Source organism: Uranotaenia lowii, chromosome 2 (assembly GCF_029784155.1).
Source record: "Uranotaenia lowii strain MFRU-FL chromosome 2, ASM2978415v1, whole genome shotgun sequence".
Lineage (NCBI taxonomy): Eukaryota > Metazoa > Arthropoda > Insecta > Diptera > Culicidae > Uranotaenia > Uranotaenia lowii.
The window spans coordinates 167,290,104-167,317,121 of record NC_073692.1 but is presented as its reverse complement, the minus strand read 5'-3'; the positions used below and the strand labels follow the sequence as shown (position 1 = coordinate 167,317,121).

Below are 27,018 nucleotides of genomic sequence, written 5' to 3'. Positions count from 1 at the left end.
AAGAATTATTTGAAAAAGCTGGTTATTTTGAATGTTGTCTCAATTTCAACATTTTTTTTTCTCATAATGTTTTCGAGGTAATCGACAATCAATTTAAAATAGAATAAAATACATTATCTATATAATTTAAAATAACATTTTTATTCCAAAAAAGCAAATAGTTAAAGTAATACAGTCAAAACTTGATAAACGAGAGTCCAGGGGGCTGAACTTTTTATCTCCCTTAGAAAGGTTTCTCACTTGTCTACTTTCGAGTAGTTTTAGGAATACATTTTCGTGAGAGATAATTGACAGTATGTCACAGCATGATGAAACACATTTATGAACATTTATGACATTTATGAATGAATGCGATTCGAAAAGCAAAATTTCCTATTTTAATATTTTTTGTGCTTTGGATTATCCTCCCGAACAAAGAGAAGATGCCCGTGATTGATGTTTTCCAAAGAGTATTTCTTTTGAATATATGAAGATGTTTCTCGCTTATCCAGGTTAAACTATTTAAAAAAAATAAAGAATTGGTACTGTTAACTTAAAATTCAAATGATTTCAAATTAAAAGATGGATTATCAAATAAAAATCTGTATTAAGAGGTTATATTTTTTTAATTATTATTTCTCTGATTGATTTTTATAGTTATTTTGGCTATTTTTCAGTCCAGGAATTCAATCCAATAACTAAGCTCTTAAAATGCCCAACGTTTCGACAATTTTTAGTGGTCTTTCTCAAGGGAACTGAAAGTTTGTTAATTTTCAATCATAAGAATGAGCACTGTTTTTTTTTTTTGACAATTCGTTTATTTGAAACGGCTCAAACCTTTTAGTATTATGGAGCCAAGGTTCCGCTTTTTTATAACACATACATCGATTGCTTAAATTTACTTCACAAAGTATTTGTACACTGTTATCCGTTAGCCCAGTTAGTTAGTTTTGAGGATTCAGGTTTTTGTATTTACAGTTCATTATTTAAAGCTACTATAGTCAAAAAAATAGAGACGGGATAGTTAAACACGAAGATCTATAGATTTAAGATAAAGGTATAATTCGAAAAAAAAAAAATCGAAAAATGACCATTGTTAACATAATATGTAGTGTGTGGACTTCCTTATTTGTCTATGATTATTGTCAATTTCGTTTTTGTCTTAAGTTTAAAAGTCCAGTGTTCTAAATGTTGGATAAGAACGACAACACCATCGGACAAATAAGTAAGTCTCAGAACACATATTAAGCTAAATGTCTAATGTTTAATAAATAATAAACTTTCCGATTCCCTTGAGAAAGACCACCAAAAATGGTTGAAACGTTGGGCATTTCAAATGCTTAGTTGTTTGATTGAATCCTTAGATCGAAAAAAAAAAAACCAAAAACTATGAAAAATAAAAACTCGGATTCTTATTTTTTAATGTCGAAATTTATACGAAAGATTATTCTTCATGTTTTAAGATCAAAATTTAAAAACTTTAAATTGAAAATATTGAAGAAAACATTGAACCATTTAATTAAAAAATTCAATTAAAATTCTGAAACGAAAATTCCAATTCAACAAAAAATATGATGTATAAATTAAAAATTCAGATAAAACCAAGGGAAATTTTCGAAAGCCGGAGACGTCACTTCGGATGAACTTCGCGAGTTCTTTCCCTATTCTCGTGGTCACTGTGGGTGAGAATCAGCGCATTTGCGTGACGATTTAAGGTGAGAATTTTCGGAACCTTTTCAGGTGGTGACGATAAAGTAATACATAAACGAAAAATTTGTCGGCCTTGAAAAGCTTATCACTCTAAAGAAAGACAGTTTGAGGAACAATCAAACAACGTTGTTCAGATTTAAAAGTTTTTGAGAATTTGAATAGAAAAAATGTTTGCTAAGACCAATTACATAAACAAAAAGAAAAAAAAATCATTCAAGTTTGGGACGAACAAAATTTTTTCCTGTTAATTTTGATCTTTCGAATTGGATCCAGTTACAGCCATCGGTATTTTTTTTTTCCATTGCGGCTTGAAGGCTCAGCATTTTTATTAAAATACACTTCTTGGATCGCATAAATTGACAAGATTTTTGTACCGTGCAGCTGCACAACTCGATAAGAGCCTATAACAATCTGGAAATTTTACCACTTTTACAGATTAAGTCACTTATGAATAAACTTTTGTCACTTCACCCACATAGCCTCCGGTAATAAGAAATCAAAACCTCACGGTTACTCCGAAGTGACTCGACATTCGTCACCCCACGCGCGGCGCAGAGTAAGGGCCAATATTCCAGTTAGTTTATAAGAATTAACTTTAAATTTGTCAAGGTACAGAAAAAAATTGAAAAAGTTTCAAATACAGACCCCGTTCGTTTTTGGCAACATTCGATTTTGGCAACATTGGTTTTTGGCAACATCCTATTTTGGCACATGTGCCAAAATCGAACGGTTTTAAAAAACGACATTACCTTTTAGTTTTCTCTATAACAGGACCAAAGTCAAACACCAAAAATACGTTTTTATGTTCAGAAGTGGTGATAGAACACAACAATTTATACAAAAGTTTTTTAAGAAAATTATAAAGTACTTATAAATTACAAAAATTTAAAAAGTTGAAAAAGTTCAAAAACTAATACAAACAAAAGACTAAAAATGACAAAGTCAACTTAAAAATGATGAAGTACAACAAAAACAGCAAAAATGACAAAAAAAAAACAAAGATTATAAACAAAACAAAAATAGTGCAAAATGCATCAAAAACATAAAAAAACAACTACCTATAAAAATCCTAAAAATGGTCGGAAATTGACTTAAAATAACGTTTATGAAAATAAAAATAGTTATTTTATAAAAATAAGAGAAAAAAAACCGTTCAATTTTGGCAACATTCGATTTTGGCGACACGAAATGTTCGGACATGTTGACAAAATCAAACGGGGTCTGTAGTTGCTTGAATTTTTAAATTGAACTTGGATCTGTTATTCATATCTATGTAGAGCTAAATCTTAACATGGAAAATTTCGATCAAGTTAGAGTTTTAAAAAAGATGCATTTCTTATAAAAATTTCATACGTAAATCGAACCTTTTCAGATTTTTTTCGCATGTTCCAGGCTTTTTGAACTTTGAATCAGGCATAATCCGGGCTCTTGATTTCAAAGTTTTCAACCCTAAAACCAGGCAATATCCGAAATATTTCACACAAAATCCCAAAAATCGTTAAAAAAATCAAGAAGAAAAACACTTGAAACGTTTACTTTTTATAAAAACACATCAGCAGATTTTTAATTGCATTTTAGGCTTCCAAAAAAAAAAATGTTCATGTTTATTTTGACCAAACTAAATATAAATCATAATTGAATGCATAAATTCAAAACTACGATTGTTTGATTTGAGTTTCTTTATTGTGAGTTTTTTTTCAAAAAACTGAAAAAATCCGGGTAGTTTACTAAAAAACTTCCTTTGACAATTGGGCTAGGCTGGAACGCTCTCAAATTTTAAACTCGATATCCGAAATAGTCCAGATAAAACTGGGAAATCTGGTAAGCTCACTTAAACTTAATTGAATAAGTTAATCTTTAAATGTATATATGGCTGCTGTTTTCAATTCTTAGCCTTTTTTATAACTAGAAAAATTGTTTGATTAAAATGAATTATTTTTTTGATTTTGATTTTATTTTAGTTGATTTGATTTGTTTCATATGCATACTTTTTTATAATTCTACTAAAAAAGTTAAAATAAGTACTTTGCGCTCTGTTTCTTTGTGAATAAATCTATTGACACAGATTAGTAAAACAATAAAAAGAATTAAATGCAAGATGAAAACTGAATCATAAATAATGAACTTAACATATATTCTCTTTAAATAAAAAAGTGATGTGATGGATTGAAACTTCCTTAATATTTAATTTTCATATGTTTGTTAAATAAATTCTGTTAAAATTTATATTTTAACATATGAAAGATCCCAAACCATATGTCATTTTTCTCATTTCTGTAATTTTTGTAATTTTTGTCATTTTTGTAATTTTTGTAATTTTTGTAAGTTTTGTAATTTTTTATCATTTTTTGTAATTTTTGTGATTTTTTGTGATTTTTTGAAATTTTTGTAATTTTTGTAATTTTAGTAATTTTTGTCATTTTTGTCATTTTTGTCATTTTTGTCATTTTTGTCATTTTTGTCATTTTTGTCATTTTTGTCATTTTTGTCATTTTTGTCATTTTTGTCATTTTTGTCATTTTTGTCATTTTTGTCATTTTTGTCATTTTTGTCATTTTTGTCATTTTTGTCATTTTTGTCATTTTTGTAATTTTTGTCATTTTTGTCATTTTTGTCATTTTTGTCATTTTTGTCATTTTTGTCATTTTTGTCATTTTTGTCATTTTTGTCATTTTTGTCATTTTTGTCATTTTTGTCATTTTTGTCATTTTTGTCATTTTTGTCATTTTTGTCATTTTTGTCATTTTTGTCATTTTTGTCATTTTTGTCATTTTTGTCATTTTTGTCATTTTTGTCATTTTTGTCATTTTTGTCATTTTTGTCATTTTTGTCATTTTTGTCATTTTTGTCATTTTTGTCATTTTTGTCATTTTTGTCATTTTTGTCATTTTTGTCATTTTTGTCATTTTTGTCATTTTTGTCATTTTTGTCATTTTTGTCATTTTTGTCATTTTTGTCATTTTTGTCATTTTTGTCATTTTTGTCATTTTTGTCATTTTTGTAATTTTTGTAAGTTTTGTAATTTTTTATCATTTTTTGTAATTTTTGTGATTTTTTGAAATTTTTGTAATTTTTGTCATTTTTGTCATTTTTGTCATTTTTGTCATTTTTGTCATTTTTGTCATTTTTGTCATTTTTGTCATTTTTGTCATTTTTGTCATTTTTGTCATTTTTGTCATTTTTGTCATTTTTGTCATTTTTGTCATTTTTGTCATTTTTGTCATTTTTGTCATTTTTGTCATTTTTGTCATTTTTGTCATTTTTGTCATTTTTGTCATTTTTGTCATTTTTGTCATTTTTGTCATTTTTGTCATTTTTGTCATTTTGGTCATTTTTGTCATTTTTGTCATTTTTGTCATTTTTGTCATTTTTGTCATTTTTGTCATTTTTATCATTTTTGTCATTTTTGTCATTTTTGTCATTTTTGTCATTGTTGTCATTTTTGTCATTTTTGTCATTTTTGTAATTTTTTGTCATTTTTTCAATTTTTGTCATTTTTGTCATTTTTGTCATTTTTGTCATTTTTGTCATTTTTGTCATTTTTGTCATTTTTGTCATTTTTGTCATTTTTGTCATTTTTGTCATTTTTGTCATTTTTGTCATTTTTGTCATTTTTGTCATTTTTGTCATTTTTGTCATTTTTGTAATTTTTTTTTCATTTTTTTCATTTTTGTCATTTTTGTCATTTTGGTCATTTTTGTCATTTTTGTCATTTTTGTGATTTTTGTGATTTTTGTCATTTTTGCCATTTTTTTTTCATTGAAGCGGCACACCACCAAGGCTGTCGAAACAACTTCTGTGTTTTTGCGAAATTCTGTGATGGAAATAGCCTCAATTTCATGAATCAGTCATGAAAAATTGAGTCTTTTTTTACATTTTACTAGCGAAAAATCAATTAACATCACAAATCCTATTATGTTTATCCAAAACAAAAATTTTGGGAAAACATACACAATTAGAAAAATTGGAGAATTAGCCAAAATTCTGGGTTCTGTTTCACACAGATTCTGTGATGAAAGTTTGCTCAAAATTCTGTGAAATTATAGATTTTTCTGTGATTTTGGTTACTTTGCCCACCATACTCCTCCATGCCTATGGACGCTACTGTTCTCAGCACGTCTGACAGCAAAAATAACAAACAAAATTACTAAAAATAAGGTTGCCAGATTGCCTGGTTTTATTCGGGTTTGCCTGGATATTTGATACAAAATTTGTGCTTAGTTTGGCCCGGCTCGGTTGGCCGGATTTGATTAAAAATTTTCGTGATTTGTCCCCGAATAATTCACTCTATTTGGCAAATCAAACATAAAAAGCAACTTACGCCTCCGAAACGATTTTTTTTAGCAACTTTTACAAAAATTATCATTTAAGGTTTTAAGGAAACCTTTAATACGATTCAAACTCTGTCGATGAGTTTTGAGGGAAATAAATGATTTTCCGATATTTTTTCTTGATTTTTTTTGAGTAATTTCTGGATTTTTTGAAAATTTGTTCGGATATTGCCCGGTTTTATGGTCGTCACTTTTAAAATCAAATGCCCGGATTATATTTAAAATTGCTAGGTTTTTTTCGGCCCAGATACGTGCTGAAAAAATTCTGGCAACCTTAACTAAAAAGCAACGCGAGTAAAACATTACTCATGCTGAGAGCTCAAAGTTTTTAAACTAATGCGGGAAATGCGGTAATATATAAAACAATTTACACTATGAATCACAATGGAAAAGATTTCCTTTGAAGAGATTAATGTTGAAGATAAAAACCATTTTTTTTGTAAATCTATAGCAATTTAACTGAGTGAAATAAGTCAACCGGTTAAAGCCTGTAATTACAGTTTTAAAAAAATTAAGAAATTTACAGTTCAAACGAAAAGATATTAACGGTTTGACCTAAGTTTTGGGATTTTTTTTTAATTATTAGAAAACATATTTAAACTAAAAAGAACATCAATATGAACCAACAGTTCCGTTGTTTTCTAGAGTTCTTTTTATGACTCAATATCGTTTCAAAATTTCAATAATATCACTAACCAAATTCAGAACCAAACCTTTCTGGTCATTAAAGAATTAAAGACTTAGTGTGTAAAATGGAAAAAAAATAACTTATCTCATAAATATTTGTCTGATTTCTGATTTTTTTTATTCTAGTTCTGGTAGTTCTCGGAGCATCTGACCGATCCACATTTCAATAACTTTATTTTTTCTACTCGTTCATGGATCATCCCGCTTATGATCCATTTTCTAAAAGCATTTGCATTCTCCATTTCCCGGGTGTATCGTTTCTCTTCAAACTTTTTCTTCTCTTTGCTAAATAGCTAAATTCATTTCGTCACTAAACCGGTTTCTAAAGCATTGCTTTCCAGTGCCAAAATTAAGTCAAATGCCTGTTTGTAGTTGTTCTTGGGCGGTGCTTTTCCATCAATAACCGTAAAATTAATTACTCCTACAACGAGAGCAGAGCAAAAGTCTCGCCATTAACCGGAACTACCGGTAACTTGAATTATCCCATGGCTTCGAGAGGGCCAAACCTATTCCAGGGATTCGAGGGTAGTAAAAATAATTTTTAACAACCCTTCAGCATCCGGTTCCGAACTTGAACCAGGGATTAGCTTTTCTAATGGGACCGGAAACTGCAAGGTGTGTATGCTAGTTTTGTGCCATTGTGAGTTGTTTTCGGGGGAAAAAATAATTCTAATGGGCTTATGTTTTCGGGAACCTATTTTTATTCTCGGGTGTTTCCGCTTAACCATTAAAGGCAGAGGGACATCATAACCCGTTTTAACTGGACCTAGGAAAGCTCCCTGGGGAAAGCCGGTTTTTTATTTGCTTGATGAAAAATTGAAATTATTCTCTTCCCTCCGGTTTGGGGTCAAGCTTATTTTCTGGAAAACAATAAAAAGGTTGCAAACTATCGGAAAACAAACTGGTTCAGCACCTTCGGTCAAATGGAGCGGATAATTAAATCTAACTCTGTCCGAGGAAATTAATCTCCAGAGATGAAGCCTTATGCAAGGAACTAGGCTTAGCGATTTGTGTGTATGAAGATTAGTGCTTTCAAATTAGGTCGTTTGCGGAAAATGTCCTCTCCAGTTGACTTTTTTTTATTCATCTCAACATCTGCACTGATAGCTTTTTAATGCCTAACCCAACTAATGGAAACAGTTCATTTGGTTTTTAGTTTTTCCCCTGAAAGTAGTCTCCTTGATATGGGTTAATCCCAACGAACATATTTTTTGTGTGAAGCTTAATTGAAATGTTATTCTAATCCATTTTTATTGTCTTGTTTCAGATCCAACACTAAAACTGCTCAAACGGTAAGTTCCTGATAAAATAAAAAACGTTCGACTGCCATTTGAACAAAAATGTCTGATTTAAGCGGAAATTGCACATTCCACCTAATTGGAATGATCAAAAGCCTGAACTGACTGCAAAGTTCTGAACCTCCATACATTCAGAATCATCACACGAATCACGTTGAATTTGACCTACAAAGCACATTTCATTCGGCACCCATCAATGTAGCTGACCTTTTGTTAAATAATTTGAATGCATTTTTTTTTTCATTACATACGCTTAATTCGGCAGTCGTCCCCAATTTATGGAAATTAATAAGCAATTAAAAATGCACGACATTCATCGGCTTTTTTTTCTATGCTCGGTTGTCAATGTGCTGCATACATGGAGTCTTCTGTATTTTTTTTCGCCCTCCGAATGTTTGTCGTAGGGCAATTGTTTACTTTACCAGACGATTTTTGTTTCTAGCCAAAATGGCGTGAACCAAAGTGCATTGTTTGGATCATTGTTTGTTTTTGTTTTTTTTTTAAATGAGTGAATTTTGAGCTGCATTGTTGATGGAGCTTTGATATGGATGGAATTTGGTTTCAATAACGTTTCGAATTATTGATAAACTTTTTGAAATCAAATTTTCAACAAGGAAAGTTCACCAAACTGCAAAATAAATATTTTCCTTAAAAGGTTAATGAAACCATAATAAACGGCAGTCGCAATGTTTCTTTTATCATTTGATTTGACTCTTAATTTGTAGAAGGAATCTCATCTGTCCTAATTAGATGAACTATCATTTCTGGATTCAATTAAGAAAAAAATCGATCTTCTAAGAAAAAAACCTTACTTCATCCGTCAATCAAAACAGGAACTGCTGACCGAAACTAGCAAAAAAAAAAACCTAGGAAATTGATGTTTCAACCAAATCATCCCTCAGGCTCATTCAATTCGAAATTGAAAGTGTAAATTACTTTAGCCCATTCCTGGTTGATGTTGGTTGATGTTGCTCCCTGAAAATGTTCACAGCAAAAATAATTCACACCGAAATGAGTGGCTTCTGGAAATTCATTACCAGATAAGTTCTGCCCCGGCCGTTAGTTTTTCGAGGTTCGAGGAAGAGTCTTGGAGCGGTCTGGCTGTAATCTTAGATCTAAAAGCCGTACTTTGTTGGCCGCTTCATCAGTCTGATGTTTAATTTCATCGGTCACGTTAGCTCAAACTTAATGGCAAGGAAATTTGTGGTTGGTGAGGATTTTTCACGCCAAAGCGAGGAATGATTAATTTACACGGAGGAAGAGTGGTAAAGGAGAAAATGTTTTTAAATTTTGTTATTGTTGACTTCGTTTTGCTTTAAAACATTTACAATCGAATGGTATGTTTATTAAACAAAAAACCAATCCAATATACTCAATTTAATTTTCATTACCGGTATTTAAAGATGGTCTGCTTAAAAATGAAATAAGAGCAAGGTAACAAAACTCACATCTCTCCGGGGTGCATTTAATTTAAAAACTGATTATGACTAATTTTGGGGTGCTGAATCTTCTATTATATAAAATTCTCTTGTAACGGTGTTTGTAGTACTACTACTCCGAAATGACTAAACCGATTCAAATGAAATTATTTTTAGAATATTCTGTAGGCATGCGAATCGGTTTATATCGAATAAAAAAACACAAAGTCGCACCAATTGTCCGTAATAATTAGATTTGTAGTTTTTTAATCAAATGAAAGTCATGGCATCCATTTTCTCGAGATTTTTTTTTCCTTTGGGCGGTTTGTTTTTCGTCTCCATGGTCGAGGCGTCACGAGCCAACGTCGCGAGAGGATAGTAACCATGGCATAGAATACTGATTATTGGAAACATTTGGGCGCGTATTTCTCAACCAAGCCTAATTTCAAAGCACATGTAGGCGCTATGAAGCCTAGATGAGATTTTTTTTCTTCTTGATTCCTAGCTCATTTGTACAGCACATGGTAATAAATGACGCCTAGATGTGACCCGGATTGATATTTTGTCGATCGAATCACAACCAAAAAAAACGATTTTGAAAACTAAAACTGTTTTGATTTCGTGTTAGTTATAGCAGCAATTGTTGTCTAAAAATATGAATTTAATACTGAAGCATACGAGGTAATGGTATGTCTATTTGCGGAAGAAAGCGGGAAGATTCACATAGAGTTGTGCAATCCAACACGCCTAGAAGGTGAGTTTTGATTCATATCGATACCACAATCCGATGGAAATTAACAGACACATGAACTGAACATGAGCTTGTCCTCTGAAATAGATTATATAGGATTTATGTATTTAAAGGTTGAATGCACAGAACTTTTTAATTTTTTGCTAGCAATAGTGAAAGTTAACAATAAAATACACCACTTTTCATAATATCATAATAAAAAGGGAGAATATGCATTTTCTGGAAAAAAAAATTCAGTTAAGAAAGTAAACATTTCAACATTTACAACATTTCTTCATCTTTAAATTTTTGGGCCCAAATAATCTGATTTTTTTAAATTATTCAGTTCCTTTACACATAATTCAAGTACGTACTTAACATAAGAAGTGTGTTTTTGTTTTACATATTTTGGCTACATAGAAGAGACTCTTAATCCGCTTTTTTGTTGAAAACTTTTTTGTGATTGATATTTTTTTTATTTTTTGATACATCTATCATTTAAGAATTTCCTCTCCTAAATGATTGAGCTTTATGTGCAAGAGGTCAGAAAGGTGAATGTCGTGTGTTGACCTGAAGTGGATATTTAAAATTAATGTTTTTGTGAATGAAGTTCTTTGCTTTAAACAGCATTCAGTAAAAGTGGAGTATTGTTTTTTCACTTCCCTCAATAAACGGGACAAATGTTAACTTAGAAACATCTTTTTGGCAACATTTTTCAATATTTAACTTTCAACAAGAGTTCGTCGAGAACTGATTTAGTTATGCAACAAACGAAAATTGATTATTTTTTGGAATAACTTATTTTTATCAAATTTTAAATATGGTAAAATCCGTTGGCACCTGCGCCGATGTATCTGAATTGAAATTGAAATTTGATTTGAGGATTTATATTAAAAAATAGAAGCAAAAGAAACTTTGATTACTGTTTTTTAAATCTTCTCGGCGCAAAAATCATCATTTTGAGCTTTTGTGTAGTGTTTACATGCAAATTTTTAGAAAATGTTCATAACACCGTCGAAGAAAAAATAATTTTTTTGATCAATTCATTTTTAGAAAATCTGCTTTTAAATCGATTGTCAACAAACAGATAAGGTCAAAAAGTTTAAATCTTGAAAAGTTTCTAAAGGACCCTCAGCACAAAAAAATTGCTGTACTTCTGTCGAACACGAAAATTTAAACATATTTTTCTCCTTTAAAATCATTCTTTTTTATTTGCACTTTTTGCTCAAACAAATAAAAATATAGTAATTTGTATCAAAAAAATATCGTCAGATTTCATACCATGACAAGGGCTGTTAAGCATCATTTCCAGTTGTAATGTGTTATTTCTACAAGTTTAGTACATGGCGAAAAAAATATCAACATAATTTTCACAGGAGAATGTATTTGGGTACGAGATATTTTTCAATTTACAAAACATTCTGCATTGCACTGCATTGCAGTGTGAAGACGGAAGCGATAAAGGGAATTCCATATAAATTGCGTGGTATAGCTTGAAAACTTTTTAACCAATCAGAGCTTCCATACAAGTTTGTTGGCATAGATCGAGAACTTATCAAGCAAAAGGAAGAGAGGCTGTTTGAGTACGAAGAATTTGAGACCTTCCCTTATTTCTGGATGGAGTCGAAAGAAGAAGGCAAGTCTTTATTGATGTTATTTTTGGCATTATTTGAAAATTTATCAGACAAATAAAGCAAAATGTTACGTCATTTAGATACCTAAAACGATTTAATAATAAATTGTGAGCACTCCTTGCATTGCAAGAGGGAAAGGGCTGGAAGTCCATTTCATTAAAACATACATATTGAAATAATTATAAACTATATAAAGCTTTTTAAAACAGAGTTAAAGTTTCAGATCTTGAAAAACAAATCAATTCTAAGTAAAAACTACATCTTTGTACTGAAGTTAGAAACTTCAGTTGCTTCTTTTTTTACAAAGCATTTGTTATTAAATTATGCTGAAATTTGATTTGAAACGCTGTATAGGAAATAAAACTGGATTTAAATTATTTCTACAAATTTAAATCAGTTTTGGAAGGTGTAGCAAAGCACACCGGGTCAGCTAGCAAGAAATTCTAACGCCATTCCAACAAAACTAGTGAATTTGACAAAATTTGACAAAAGATTCAAATTCAAGGCGTAGTCTAAAATAAGTTATTCAAACATAAGCATCAAAAATGTTGTTTTCCTGTGTTTTTATAATGATGTTATAAATTCAGGTTGCCTGATTGCCGGACTTTTTATTGTTTGCCCTATTATTTAGTATAAAATTTGTGAAAAATCTGGCCCGGACCATGTTGCCTGAGTTTCATTACAAAAAAGCCCTGGTTTTGACCTATTTTATTCATTTTATTTGCCAAACCAAACCAAAAAAAACACAAATTTTGTATTTTTTTTAATAAATGCAAACAAAGCGATATATTTTGCGCTTATTTTATAAAAGTAATCTTGAAAGATTTTATGGAAGCTTTTAATATAAATTAAATTTTTCTGACGAGTTTTGATGGAAAAGTTTTTTCTTGATTTTTGTTTAGTATTTCCTGGGTTTTGACCAAATTTTCCCGGATTTTGTGTGGCCCGGATACATGCAGAAAAAAATTCTAGCAACCATAGTCTATATGTTTTGTTATTTTTTAGTTTTTGATATATTTTCCTGATTTTTTTTACTTAAAAATAAATAAATATTACAAAGACAAAGAAGTGTTTCTGTTTAATGGTGATATTTTGTTGATTTCGAATCCAAAAACATGCTTCGAAAGCTCAATCTGATTCATCAAATAATGTTTTAAAGAAAGCATACTTCAAAGTTTTTTTTTGTGAAAAAATGCAGAGATATTTGATTGCATGGATTGTAAACTAAGCCACACTGCATTTGAGAAAAACCAGTCGATTGAATTGAGAAACGATGCAAATTTAATTCAATGTCCTCAAATTAGGAGGAGTCAAATAAAAAAAAAAAAAAAAACAAAATGACATGGGTTGATAGTCCAGTTCAGATTAACATAACAAGCTATTCAAAAACTAAACAAAGTTTAGAATTGAACTTAAATCGAATAAAAAATTTATAATAAAAAAAGGGAAAAAAACTTTTTTTTTGTATTATAATGTTGATTATTTTCACATTTTGATTCAAATTTGAAAAGTGAAAATAAAGAAATTTAAATATCATCATTTATTATTGAAAATAATTTTATAAAGGTGGGAAGGTTTCCAGCTTTTTTTTCGAAATTCTTTGTATTAAAATTTGAAAAAAATGTTTATAATTTTTATTTAAAACCAGCTGACATGGCAAACTTTGTTGAGCCTTTAAAGTTATTCACAAACATAATATTCATGTAAAGAGAAGTTAAATTAATTATATTTTATGTTCATGAAACATGATTGTTACCATAAAACGTAGTAAATCGGGGCAGTTTTTTACTATTCTTGGACTATTTTCGTAATATTTCAATCAAATTATTTTAGGTGGAGCTTAATTACACTCAATAAAAAAACTTTTTTTCTATTTATTTATAAACACTCACTCATTTAATTAGGAATTTTAGATTGTATTTTTTTCTTTATTTCTTTAAAATTTCTCTATTTGTTTCTGAAATTTTTTTTGAGTTCTTCGAACTGAAATCTTACGGAATAAGTTTTTTTTAAGTTTTTGTTTTCATGGCAATAGAATAGTCAATAATATTATAAATTGTGAAATTTTTTTCGGAATTTTGTTACAATTCCTAATGATGGTTCAAAATCTGGCTTCGAAGATATGTTATTATTTTTTTTACGTTGATTCAATATTTTGATTTTCATTGTGATCTTGAATGCGAAATCAGAAATGGAATTCATAAATTTTATGCGCAAATTTTAATTATTTTCCATGATTTGTAACATTAGAGTGTAATACAATGTTTAGTTGTATATATTTTTAATATTTCAATGCGGTTTTTGTTCTTACTTCCAATATCTGGTTGAGAACTCTTCTTATTTAGATATAGATTCATAATTGTTTTTTGACTAACAATGTCATATTCCAAGCTTTTTGTGTTCGAAGATATTATTGGATCGAATACCTGTTTTTGACTTCTAATACTAAGTTTTGGATCTGTTTAGTTGTTTTAAGTATTTAAAAATGTTTACAGTCATAGTGATAAATATTCTTTTTCTTGAGTACCGTAAAATGGGGGAACTTTGATCAACATGAAATTTTTGCAGATAATCATCAATAACTCAGTAAAAAGTTAAAATATCTGAAAACTGTTAATTACGTCTGATAGCCTATAAATTGAGTTACAAATTAGCTGAATTTGGATTTTATTAGAAGATTTTTTATATAACTTTAAATGTAATTTTAAAATCCTAAAATATCTGGTATTTCGAAGGCTTACAAACAATCAACTCTCCTGATAAAATTTAAGCATTTAGAAGCAAATGGGTTGTTTCGTGTAAAAGTTCAACTTTTTTCTATGTTTAGGTTTAGTATAAGTGTTATTTTTATGTTCTTTTGGTGATAATTTATAAATATTGAATAAAAAAAGTGATTTTCCACAAGAGAGCCCGTATAGTAAAAATGGTAAAACCCTATCAAACGGTTCAATGTGAACAAAAATAATATAGGAGCAGTGCGATTGCCTTGAAAATTGCATGAAGGCAAAATTTCGTTTGTTTTTGAGGCCAAAAACCATTGAGAAATGTTAATTATTTTTACCCCTAAATGTATGCAGAAACATTGTTCATCTTTTGATTATAACTGTTTTTGAAAAAAAAAACTTTGAAAAAATCAGTTAATTCCTAACAAAAATTACTATTATTAATGTTTATGCCATCTGTGCTAAATGGCACCACGAAAATAATTTTGAAGATGTTGAGGTACTCAAAAACCATAGTGATCAAAATTACCCCAAAACTCGAAATCTGGTTTTGTAACAAACATTTAATTATAACCACCAATGTCGTTTGAATTTACTACAATCAATGATCACGTTTTATACTCCTCACCTCAGTAAGTGTTTTAAAATTTTAAGGTATTACGAAAAAGCAACCCCTTCCAAAATATTCAAAATTGATTGAAAAAAGTGATCAAAGTTCCCCCAGTTTACGGTACCTAATATGACATTGTGTAGTAAGTATGGCCAAAACTGAAAAAAAAACATAATAACGGGTTAAATAAGATCACCACAATTTTCCCTGCACGTATTGGGGCAGGGTAGATCAGGGCTATTTCTCTTAATACCTGACGATATCAAGGTGTAACAATTTTTGATAGTAAATTTTTAATCCAAAAACGAACAATATTAACAAATTTGTTAAAATCCAGAAACTACAAATCAAAAAATCATTAATAAAAACAGTTCAATTTTTTTTCTTCGAATACATCAGCAGACTTTGAATTGTACTTGAAGCTTCCAAAAACACGATTCATGTTTCATAATTAATTTGTAACAACTTGCTCAAAAAAATTCATTTTATTCGCAAAAAAAAATATAATGACTAAACTAGGGTTTGATAGATTTAGCGAATAATGTGGATGCTATGGAATTAATTAAAGTTTGCATATAAGAAACTGAAATTTACCAGTTGTCCAGACGTTTCGAGCTACTCTGGCATTCGCTCCTTCTTCAGTAGACAAAATTTTTGGTCATCGTCTAAACTACTTTGATTTTGAACGAAGTAGTTTAGATGATGGCCAGTAATTTTGTCCTCGAGTGATTTCCAGAGTATTTTGAAACGTCTGGAACACTGGTAAATTTGGGTTTTTATCATATTATGTATAAAAAAAACACTGAGAAAAGTCGATAAAATACAAGAGCAAACATTCACGGCGATAAATTCAAATACAATAATGTGAATAAATACTTAGGGTCAAAATCAGGACATTTTTCAACAAAATTCGAGCAACCGAGCCGCACCAGAACTAATTCAAAATATGTATGAAATATCCGGGCAAGTCCGGGTCAACGGGAAAATCCTTCAAGCTATGGGTAAATCAGCTTGAAAACGTTTAAGTTGTCTTGATTTTTTAAATAGCATTATTTTCACCCCATGAGTAAGATTCGAAGGCAAATCGCTTTTTTTTACTGACCTTTTACACAGGAAACAAAACAACCATAAAAAATACCATCTATTTTTGAATCACTTGCTTATTTTCTATCTCTCGATTAACAACTTTTCGAAACAATTACACCAAAACCGATACCTGAATACACAGCTTTTGGACCTTGAAACCAGAAGTTTTAAGGCAAACATGAGTGTTTTTTTTTTCGTTTCCAAAATGTGTCACAACGACATCAAATAACTAAACAATCTAAATGTAAAACACCCGTGAACTACATGAATATCGCCTCAACCAAGTCAACACAGATTATCTCCATATCCAGTTTGGCCCAAATTTGTTTAATAATTCAACATTGAATCCAGTTGCTTTACCGGAGAGTTCACTCAGCCGTCGGGCAAAGTGCGTTTCGAGGGCAGCCCCACCAATGGTTTTTTTCTATCTTTTCGTAGAAACCAGTACCCCGAAAACATGCTGCCATGCGTTTCTGCATCGAAAGTAACGCACCCGAAATCCGATTCGCATTCGGGGTGATCCGAAATGTCAAACTTTGCTATTAATAAAAATGCTTTCGGCGTTTGATGAGTGAACGGAACCACCGATTCGTGAGTGAGTGGAGTAAAAACGCACCAAAAGCACGGCGCGTCGCAGCCGTTTGTTTTGCGTTTTGTTGGCGCACAGTTTTATCTTGACAGAGGTCACGCACACGCACCAAGACCGTTTGGTTTTTACTTTCCCAAACCACTTCTTGCCCCCTTACAATTTTTTGGTGAGTGCGGTTTGTTGTGCGCCAAAACGTGAAAACGCTCCAACGCAAACGCATTCAAGCTGCTGCTCCGCTTGGCGCATTTGGATTTTGGACTAGGTCAGCGGATTTTTTTTTCCTCTTAATTTTAGGTTTTTGGCACCCAGCAGCTTGAAAGGGGGAATGCGGTTTGGGGCGTTTTTTTCTCTGTTTCGTTGCGTTTGCTTTTGCGTTTGAGAAGTACGGTTGCAGAACGCACTTTTTTTCGGTTTCACCTTTGCGAGAGACAACATCCGTCGGAACCGGCCGAGCCAGACTACCTTGAAATGGTGCGTTTCGGCTTGAAAAAGTCGTTTTTTGTAGGAGTGCTGGAGAAGTTGAAGAATGCATCTCCTAACAAAATGCTGCTAGAAGCTTGAAGTACGTAGAAATGAAGCGACTTTTTTTTACGCCAAAAAAACGTCAGTTTGTCACAAAACTCAAGCTCACAGGGATTATAACGCGATTAAAGGTAAACGAAAGTAGCTGACGAGCGCCTAAGCAGAGACGACGCCACCGTCAAGAAGCGTTTAGATAAACGAGGCTCCTAATTTGGTCTAATTGCTGCTCGAGTGACGCCAATGTACGTGTACGCCACGTGCTGAACGACGTGTTTCGTACCATCAGCAAAGTTGCAGCCGGCGTCGTCCCCGGACAGGCGCCGCCGTCGTTCCTGTAGGTAAAAGACTAAATTTTCACCTACCAAATGCCTCTAGGGGCACGTATGTAGAGTAAAATAGGAGCAAGACTTACTTGTTACTTTCAGACTCAACCAAAATAAATGTCGGTACAATGGTGGGCCCAGTTGTCCGGATTTCCTCGAAAAAATGCCCGGATTTTGCCCAGATTTATTCACTTTATTTGGCAAATCCAACAAAACAAAAAAAAAACAAATTGTGTTGTAATTTTTTTTAATTTATGCCTTCAAAACGATTTTTTTTTGAGCAAGTGTTATGAAAATAATCATGAAAGCTTAACTGGAAGCCTAAAATACGATTCTGTCGACGAGCTTTGAAGTTAAGCTGAGGGCGAGAAAATTTCAACTATCAAAAATAATACACCGGGGAATCACTCAAAATTAAAAAAATTGGGAAGATCAGAATCAGAAAAATCAATATTTACTTCAGCCAATTACTAAGGGAAAAAAATTTTCCACATTGAAGGCATGTAATAAGAAAAAATCGCCAGGTCCGGACGGATTGACGTATGAATTCTATACAAGCCATTTTGAAATATTGAAATTCGACTTGCAATATGTTTTGAATCGATGGAACTTCTACACCTCCTAAAGAATTTACTGATGGTATTTTCACCTTGATTTAAAAATCTTTTGATATAATAATATTCGACCTATAAGGTTACCTAATACATATTATAAACTTTTCATTTGAATGTTAGCAAATCGAATTCAACTATTATTAGATAAATTAATTGATAGAGGACAAAGCGCTTGTGTTCCAGGACGATCGTGTGCTAGTAATTTGAAGGAAATCCGTCGAATAATGACAAAAGCAATGGAAAATAAAAAAACCAAGGTTTTTTGCTCAGTTTGGACCTTGCCAAGGCTTTCGATTCTGTAGATCATAATTTTCTTTGGAAAGTACTTGTGAAATTTGGTTTTCCTGAAATGTTCATATCCTGTTTTCAACGACTTTATAGCCAAGCTTCCTCCAAGGTTCATTAGAACGGATTTTTTACTCAGGAAATACGAGTTCAATCTTCTGTACGACAAGGCTGTCTCCTTAGTATGTTTTTATTTGCCCTGTACATAGAGCCACTTATTCGGAAAATTGATGAAAACATACTTTTGATAAGTTCCTTAGAGTGTAGTTTTCGCCGATGACATTGATATGTTTCTAAGAAACTCTGAGGAGTTTGATGTTGTTTTAACAAAAATCAATTCTTTCTCAAAGTATTCTAAAATTCAGCTTAATTTACAAAAATCTCGTTTTTTTCACATTAAAAATTGCCCTGGTGGCCCGTTTCTTATTCCAGAAACAAATTATTTAAACGTACTTTGAGTAGACTTTAAAAAAAAACTTGGGACGAAAGTGTTGACCGAAATTATGGAAAACCGATTGCCGACATTTCTCATAGGACATCTTTAAACAATTTTAAGATTTCGAGTTTATTGGAAAAATTTAGTATATAAATTCTTTTGTCCTGTCCAAGCTTTGGTACAAAGCACAGATTTACCCTCCAAAAAATAAACACCTAGCTCAAATTAAGTCAATAGTTGGACAATTAGTTTGAAAAAATAATATGTTTCGAGTAGAAAGGAAGCAACTTTATTAAGAAATTGATTGAGGCTAGGGATTGATTGATCCAGAAGAAAAATGCAAAGCATTTTTTGTAAGAAACATACAAGTTGCTCCTTCAAATGGAGAATATTTTTTGAAATTAAACCATCTAGGAAGACTGACGAGGAATCAAATAGAATGGATTTTGAAAGCGAACCATCTCAAAAACAGCCCTGTAATTGAAACTGCAAAACGATTATAAAGATCACTTGTCTTTGGCGATACGATCAAGCCCAAAATTGAAGAATATTTATTTAATGTTATTCATTCTTGATGTTCACTGATCGATCAAGTTTAAATTTATTGTCAAATTAGGCCGGAACAAATTTCAAATCTTTCTTTTGTCACCCAGAGTTGGAACATCGCGAGGGGGGGGGGGGGGCAATAAAAAATAATGCGAAAAACAAATAAACTGGAATGAATTGCACAAAATCTTGCATGCAAAAAATTGCATGCTATATCATTGCACAAAACCTATAAAATAATGAAATTTTTTATTGAAAAATTCAATAAAATCAAGAATACACATGGTGAAATTACTTCCATCTTCCAAAATTACTTTTTTGGTCTTGTAATCTTTCGGATACTTGAATTTTTTTATCAAAATTTCCATGAAATACTAAAAACTTTATTTATTACCTCCTTCGGGTTTTTGGAAATTTCGAAGGGGGGGGGGGGGGAAGACAAAAGAAGAAATTGATATTTGTTCCAGCTTTATCTAATACCCAACAAAAAGAAACTTACTGAATACATGATGAGAATTTATCAACTGTACGTTGTTTATTTTTAGTAATAGCCAAGCAGTCTTTATAATTCTAACATAGAAATTTATTTTTTGTTAAACGTTTCGGTGCTTGTTGGCACCATCTTCAGGGAAAATAACGCATCTGACAGATACATTTTCCCTGAAGATGGTGGCAACAAGCACCGAAACGTTGGACAAATAATAAATTTCTATGTTCGGATTATAAAGACTGCTTGGCTTTTACTAAAAAAAAACTGAAACTGATACTGAATACAATAGTGGAAATTTGAATAATGAATTTTGCAATATTTCTAAAAAAACTGATACGAATGAACATCAATTGAGGTCGTGTTTTGCAAACGAAGATGTAATATTCATGGGTAGAAAGAATATTACGAACCAGTTACAGAATTGTTTTTGTCAATATAGGAGATATACTAAGTAAAGATTGCGAAGATCCTCTCCAAAAAACGGTTTTAATTAGTACGTTATATAGGATATTGCGTGGAAAAATTTCCAAATGCAAATTTGTATTTGTTTCAAAAAAGTATACGCGAATTAAGATGGAACAAAAGAAAAAAAAATTGGAGAATTTGTTTGATTGTTACTTAAATATTTGTTAAGGTAATGAAAAGCTATTAAATAATTTTGTAAATGTATGTTAAGTTCTTTTTTGTTCAATAAAAAAAAAAACTTTTTTTAAAATTTTTTTACTTGATTTTTGTTGAGTAATTTCTGGGTTTTGTCCAAATTTGCCTGGATTATGTCCGGATTTCTGGTCGCCAATTTGAAATCATATACCCGGGTTTTGCCGATTTTTATATAAAATTGGATTTGGGCCCGGAGACGTGCTGAAAAAATTCCTTAGGTTAAACCCTTTTTTTTGAGTGCCTTTGTAAAATAGTTCCATTAAACATCTACTGCAATCATGTGTTTTTCTTAGATCTACAAATTCCTTTCATATATTCCAACAAACTCTAATCATAAACACTTATCAACAGACTTAAAGTGAAAGTTAATTATTTTGAAAAATTCCATGACTGATTTTCCCGACTGATTAAGTCGTGAATTCGTTAACATAATTAAATAGCTTTCAAATTAAAACATTTAAAAAGTTGCTCGTCAAAAATAACGGTTGATATTTGTAAAAAACATTGATCAAAACATCTTAACATTGAAAGAGAGTCATTTTTTTTTAAATACGATTAAGCATTCAGAAAAAATAATTTTAGAGAATACTTTTGATGAGATGACTCCATATTTGGAAAAGGAATTCAAATAAACTGAATTTAAAAAATAATAATCACGTTGTCGGAGGAGATGAAAACAATCATTTAATAACTGTCTCTCATTTTTAAAACTTTAAATAATTAGAAAAAAATATTAAATTAATAAAAATTCCTTGCTTAAAGCCTTGAATAAAAGGACACTTCATTGGTAAGGTTGCCAAAGTTTTCTTAGCACGCCGGGCCAGACAAATTCAGGCTTTTTCTAATCTAGAAACCTGTCCAAATCCAGATATTTTATTTCAATATTTTCGATAAAAAAAAATCGAGCAATATACGGGCAAATCGGTTCAAAACCCTTAAGCTTCTTAACAAAATCAGAAAAAAAACTTGAAAAAAAATTGTTTCATCGAATTTAATCAGCAGACCTCCATAAAACCTTTCATGATTATTTAAATAAAATTTAATTACAAAAAAAATCGTTTTGGACACATAAATTCATAACCGGGCTTTTTTTTACAATGAAATCCAGTCAACAGGGTCGGACTGGAATTTACCCAAATTTTGTATTAAATGTTCGGGCAAATTGGTAAATCTGGCAAGCTTAATCATTGATTCCATAAAAAAAATCCAATGTTTTATTGTTTTTACACAAAAAAAAAACTCCAACACATTTCAAAACCTTCCAAAGACAGTCCATTTTTCAGAACTTTGTACCAAAAATTTAATTGTTCTAACTTAGTTCTGAATTCCTAAAGTTAAATTTGGGGTATCAAAATCTGTTTGTAAAAATTTATTAATGTATTTGAAATGTCAATGCATTTGGAGATAATTGCCATTTTTTTAAAATTATATTGATAAAAATTCCAATTTGTTTGTTTTACTGATTCTATTCAAAGTTATTTAGAGTCAAAATCTAAAATCAATGCTTTTTTTCGGTCATTTATCATTAATTCAGTTAAGTTTTGATTAACATTTTTAAATTGAAGTTCCTTATTGTGAATAAGCGACTGGCTTGTTAAGCAATTTTAAGAATTTTATTTTACTTATTTGCTTTTGGATTTTATCAAAAGCTTTCTATGTTCTCGAATACCAGAAAATAAAGATAAATTCAAATCTAGAATAAAACCAGAATTTAAAGCTTTGGAAAAAATAATCATTGCAAAGAAATTTATTTCATTGAACATAACATCAGATTTAAAACAACTCAATACGAAATAAATTTAAGTTCAGGTCATAAACTGATCCTGATTTAAAATTATTTATCATCGTTATCAATTTTTTTGAGTTTATTTTGAACTGAAGTAAACAGATTTCAAAAATTCCGCGATTATTTTACAACATATTTAATCACAAATTGAAATGTGAAATATCAATTTGGAACAAATATCTTTTTAAAAATTAAGAGAGTATATCTTTTAATTAAATTAAAAGAAGAAAATCTTTATTTATTTTTGTCAAGAGTGTCGAAGATTAATTTTTCGAGTTATCGGAATAATAGGCTTCAATAGATAATTTTTTAACTTCAAATAAAAAGCTTTAAAAATCTCAATTCAGCATTTAAACTAATACTGATAAAGTATAGGTTCTTGAATAATAAAGCAGAAACCGTTTAAAAAAAATCAAGATTTCTTTTAAATAGCGAATCCATATTAGGTTTTTTCTCGTTTTTAGTTAGAGAGTTCTCATTTTTTACCTTGCCGTGAATGTGCACTACTCTACGAAGTATACATTCGGTAGCTCAAAGTATCTCAATTAAAAAAAAATTCAAGCAAATTTTGATAAAAAGATAACAGGTTTTACGGCGTAGATTTCTTTGCGGTTCTTAATGTGTTAGCATTGCGAATTTAGGTAATGTTTACAAGTTGCTACTTTGAATCATTGTTCGAACATAGTTCGAAATTAATTGAGATGTTTTAAGCCACCGAATGTATACTTCGTAGAGTAGTGCACATTCATGGCATGGAAAAAAAATGAGAACTCTCTTAATAAAAAACGAGAAAAAACTTAATGAGGATTCGCTGTTTCAAGGAAATCTAGATTTTTTTTAAAAAGTTTCTACTTTATTATTCAAGAACCTATACCTATAAGATATATCAATTATTTCTTGAATCGATAAAAAAAGATTAAAATGATAAAAGTAAGGGAAACGTTTCTATTTATCAAAACACAGGTTTTAGATTTTATATTGTTTTAGCTCTAAATGTGTTGTCAAAATTTGAAAATTGAAGACCAAAGACAAAAAAAAATCAAAATTTAAATATTAGGACTTCAAAACTCGTTTTTATTTTGAAAATAATGACAAATATAATGCTGAAGTGGATTAGTTTTTTTTTTTAAATTTTAATTATAAGGATTAAAAATGTCCCACTGTCTTTCCATTTTAAGGCATTAAAAAATTCAATTAATTACTCAAAAAAAAAAACAGCTATTTGGGTGCCTATGAATTATATATCACCTTTTTTTTAACATACTGCAAACATTTTACAAAATAATTTTAAAAAATTACCCCATTATTAATGCGCACCTACAATACATCTTGAATTATAATTTTAATAAGTTTACTGGACTCAGCTTTTCAGATTGCCTGGTTCAACCCAAACTTGCCCAAAAATTTTATATAAAATGGGAGAAAGTTAGATCAAGCCCTGTACTCATTTTTGGATAAAAAAAAAGCTCGGATTTCACTTGATTTACACAAAACTCCAACAACAGCAAAAAACAAAAAACAAGTTTTCATAACTTATGACGTTTGCATCAATAAAAACAAGTTTAAACAAATTTTCCAATGTTCAAGTCACGAGTTAAAATTTTTGATTTGTAACAGAGCAATTCATGCTTCAAAAAACAAAAGTGGTTTTTCAAAAGTTTTTAGTGTTGAAATAGTGTAAGAAATGAAACGTTTTTTTTTTTAATTTTTTTTTTTGGTTTTTTGGTTAAAGTTAATTGAGTTTTTGATGTATTAAAATTGTTTGTGTTGAATTTCAGTACAATTATGCTTAAAATGGGAGAAAAAATTCAAGGAATTATTTGGGAATTATTGCTGGGCAAATTGCCCGGTTTTATCCAGGTTTGGCCGGATATTTGATACAAAATTTCCAGGATTTCATTGGAAAACGCCCGGATTTTGCCCTGATTTTTTCGCTTTTTTGCCAAATCAAGCAAAAAAAAAACAAATTGTATTGTAATTTTTTTTCTGTTTATGGCTCCAAAACGAAATTTTATGATCTAGTTTTATAAAAATAATCATAAAATTTGTCAGTTTTTTCGGTCGTCAATTTTGAAATCAAATGCCCGGATATTGCCAGGTTTTTATATAAAATTGCCCGTATTTTCCCGGTTACGTGCTGAAAAAAATCGGACAACCTTACTGTAGATGGTTAAGTGTTTTTCTTCTAAATTTTTATTGAACAATAACTGGGTTTTCCCATAATTGCCCGGGTGATGTCTGAACTTAGGGTTAATATTTTTAGAATCAAATGCCTGGATTGAGACAGATTTTGAGATGACATACCCTGGATACGTGCTAGAAAGATTCTGACATGCTTATTCTGAAGCCAATAACTGAAACAAATTTCAGTACGTTCCTTTGTATCTCTGAAAATGCATTGTGGTTTCCATGTAAGTGAACATACAAAAAACATTAGGTGCATATTTTTCAATTTCCTCTCCCAAACAAAAATTGCTTCCAGAATATAAAATGGAGATGGGGTGTAAATTTAACATTTACAGGAACAGCCCATAAAATGCAATTTTATTACAAAACGTTCCAGGTTCCACCTTTTTGATGGGCAAACCAACTCTGGAGGACTTTTCGGGAAGCAGCAAGCAGCTACCCCAACTGTTGGTTTGCGTTTTTGTTTTATCTGTTCCTGTAATTCGGCTTCCAGTTTGCTGGAATAAAAATGCAAGAGCCATATCCTACCTATTTCAGTTTACCAGTAATGGTTCGGCTGAGTTTTTCCGGGGATCGTTAATGCGAACTGTTTCGGTGTTTCGGGACTTGGTATGTTTTTATATACAGAATAACTTTGAGTTTTAGCTAAAAAGGGGAAGGGTGAAGTTTTTAACCCCTTTTATTGGTTCAGCACCAAAACCAACTGGAAGAAGGTGGCGGTATGACGTTGGTTCCTAAGTAATAAAACTGCAAGTGACAAAAGAGCACAACTAAGAATTTTTCGGTGGGGAAGAACACGGCTGGCTGAATGTAGAAAACTCGTTCCAGTTTGGCAATTTGAAAATTATATAAACCAGTCGATGCTAAAATCGATACCCCATGCAGGGTCAGAAGTCTGGAGCAAAACCCATCCAAAATGATATAGATATCAAATTGAGATTTATATGCTTCCAAGCAGCCCTTTTTCTCATTGGACGAAGAGAACCGAAATGTTTTGCAATCAGGCAAAACGAATCCCTCCAGGTCGTTCGACACAAGCTGCTACACCAACGAAAGGTTTTGCCCGAAACTGATGCAACACACTGCAGAATGGCATCATATTATGTGTATATCCCCCATACTCGGTGCAGATTTTCTTCGCTCGGTGTACATAAAAAACACGCTCCAAAGACGATGGCGATTCACTGCAGATGGTTCTTTCCCTCAAGCGAAAAGACCTTCCAGGAAAATTCGACGACTTCCTGTGCATTTTCGGTTGGGTTTCAGGATTTGTGAAGCTTTCAGAAGATTTTCACTTTCACTCGAGCGTTGCCCACCTGAGGGTTGGTCTCTGTATATGTGTATACGTGTTTGCATTCATCCCCCCTTACCAGATTTTCCACTCCATTCTTGGGTTACCACAGACTGGCTGACTGGCTGGCTGGAGTCTAATAAAAATAATGCTCTCTTCGTTTTCCTTTTACTTGGCATTTTAACGATTTTCTGCTGCAGTCCTCGGTTATGAAAATGAATGAACCGGGAGAGTGAGCTTGCAGATCGATGCTGCTACTGCAGTGCTTGAGCGCTAAATTTGGCGGGTGGGTTCCTAACCAAGCAGGACGGTTGAAAAATTGATGACTACGAAAAATGATGCACATAACGACTAAAGCATTGTATTCTCTCGTAGTTGATTTTTGCTTTCGATTTTTGATTCTGTAAAATATTTTATTTTCCTGATAAAATTTCATAGTTTTTTTTATCCAAAAAACAATTGCATAAATCTTTCCTCGAAAATGGTTCCCGTCTTGGTGTTTGGAAAGAATTTCAGAGTAATTCTGATTGACCTGACTCAATGAAGCCACCGGCAGCCACCAAAATAAAAAAAAAAAAAAAACAAGTGGTTCCAAACAAGGCAACAATTCCACAAAATGATCCCAGTCAGATACCGAATCGAGAGAAAAAAACCATCAACCCACTCATTTTCTTACTACCAAAGTTTTTTCCGCTTCCGCTTTTTTTTTTGATGATTCTCAGTTCCAGTCATTCTGGGGTGTGAAAATCGGAGTTTTGTTGTTTTGATTTTCCTTACCACTGTCTTTCCGGTGCCCTTTAAGGCACCACTGAAGGGAACCCGCTTTAAGGATTTCCTAAGGCCAACCCGTGAAGCTCGCGAGACGTGAATGAAGCAAAAAAAAACCAACACAAATCTTAAACTCCATCGAGAACTTTAATGGGGTTTTCCTGTTTGTTGACGCGGTGCTTACTGCTGACTTAGCGATTCACTCCTTTTTGAATTGGTGGCCGTTGCGGTTTTCTCGGCTCCTGTCGAGGGAATTTTAGCCGGCATGTAAGAAAGCGATTTTTTGACTTTTTAATCAGATAATGGGATCTAGCC

At 31.3% G+C, this 27,018-nt stretch overlaps 1 protein-coding gene across 4 annotated transcripts in view; it reads left to right on the top strand.

The window, feature by feature from the left end:
- The window catches only part of LOC129740916 (zinc finger protein chinmo), a 253,354-nt gene that overhangs the window by 110,058 nt on the left and 116,278 nt on the right, over positions 1-27,018 (top strand). For all 4 annotated transcript variants that reach the window (XR_008736387.1, XM_055732564.1, XM_055732563.1 and 1 more), the window contains exon 2: positions 7,975-7,999. The gene's annotated coding sequence lies outside the window, so the exon portion shown is untranslated. The remainder of the gene's footprint in view (positions 1-7,974; positions 8,000-27,018) is intronic.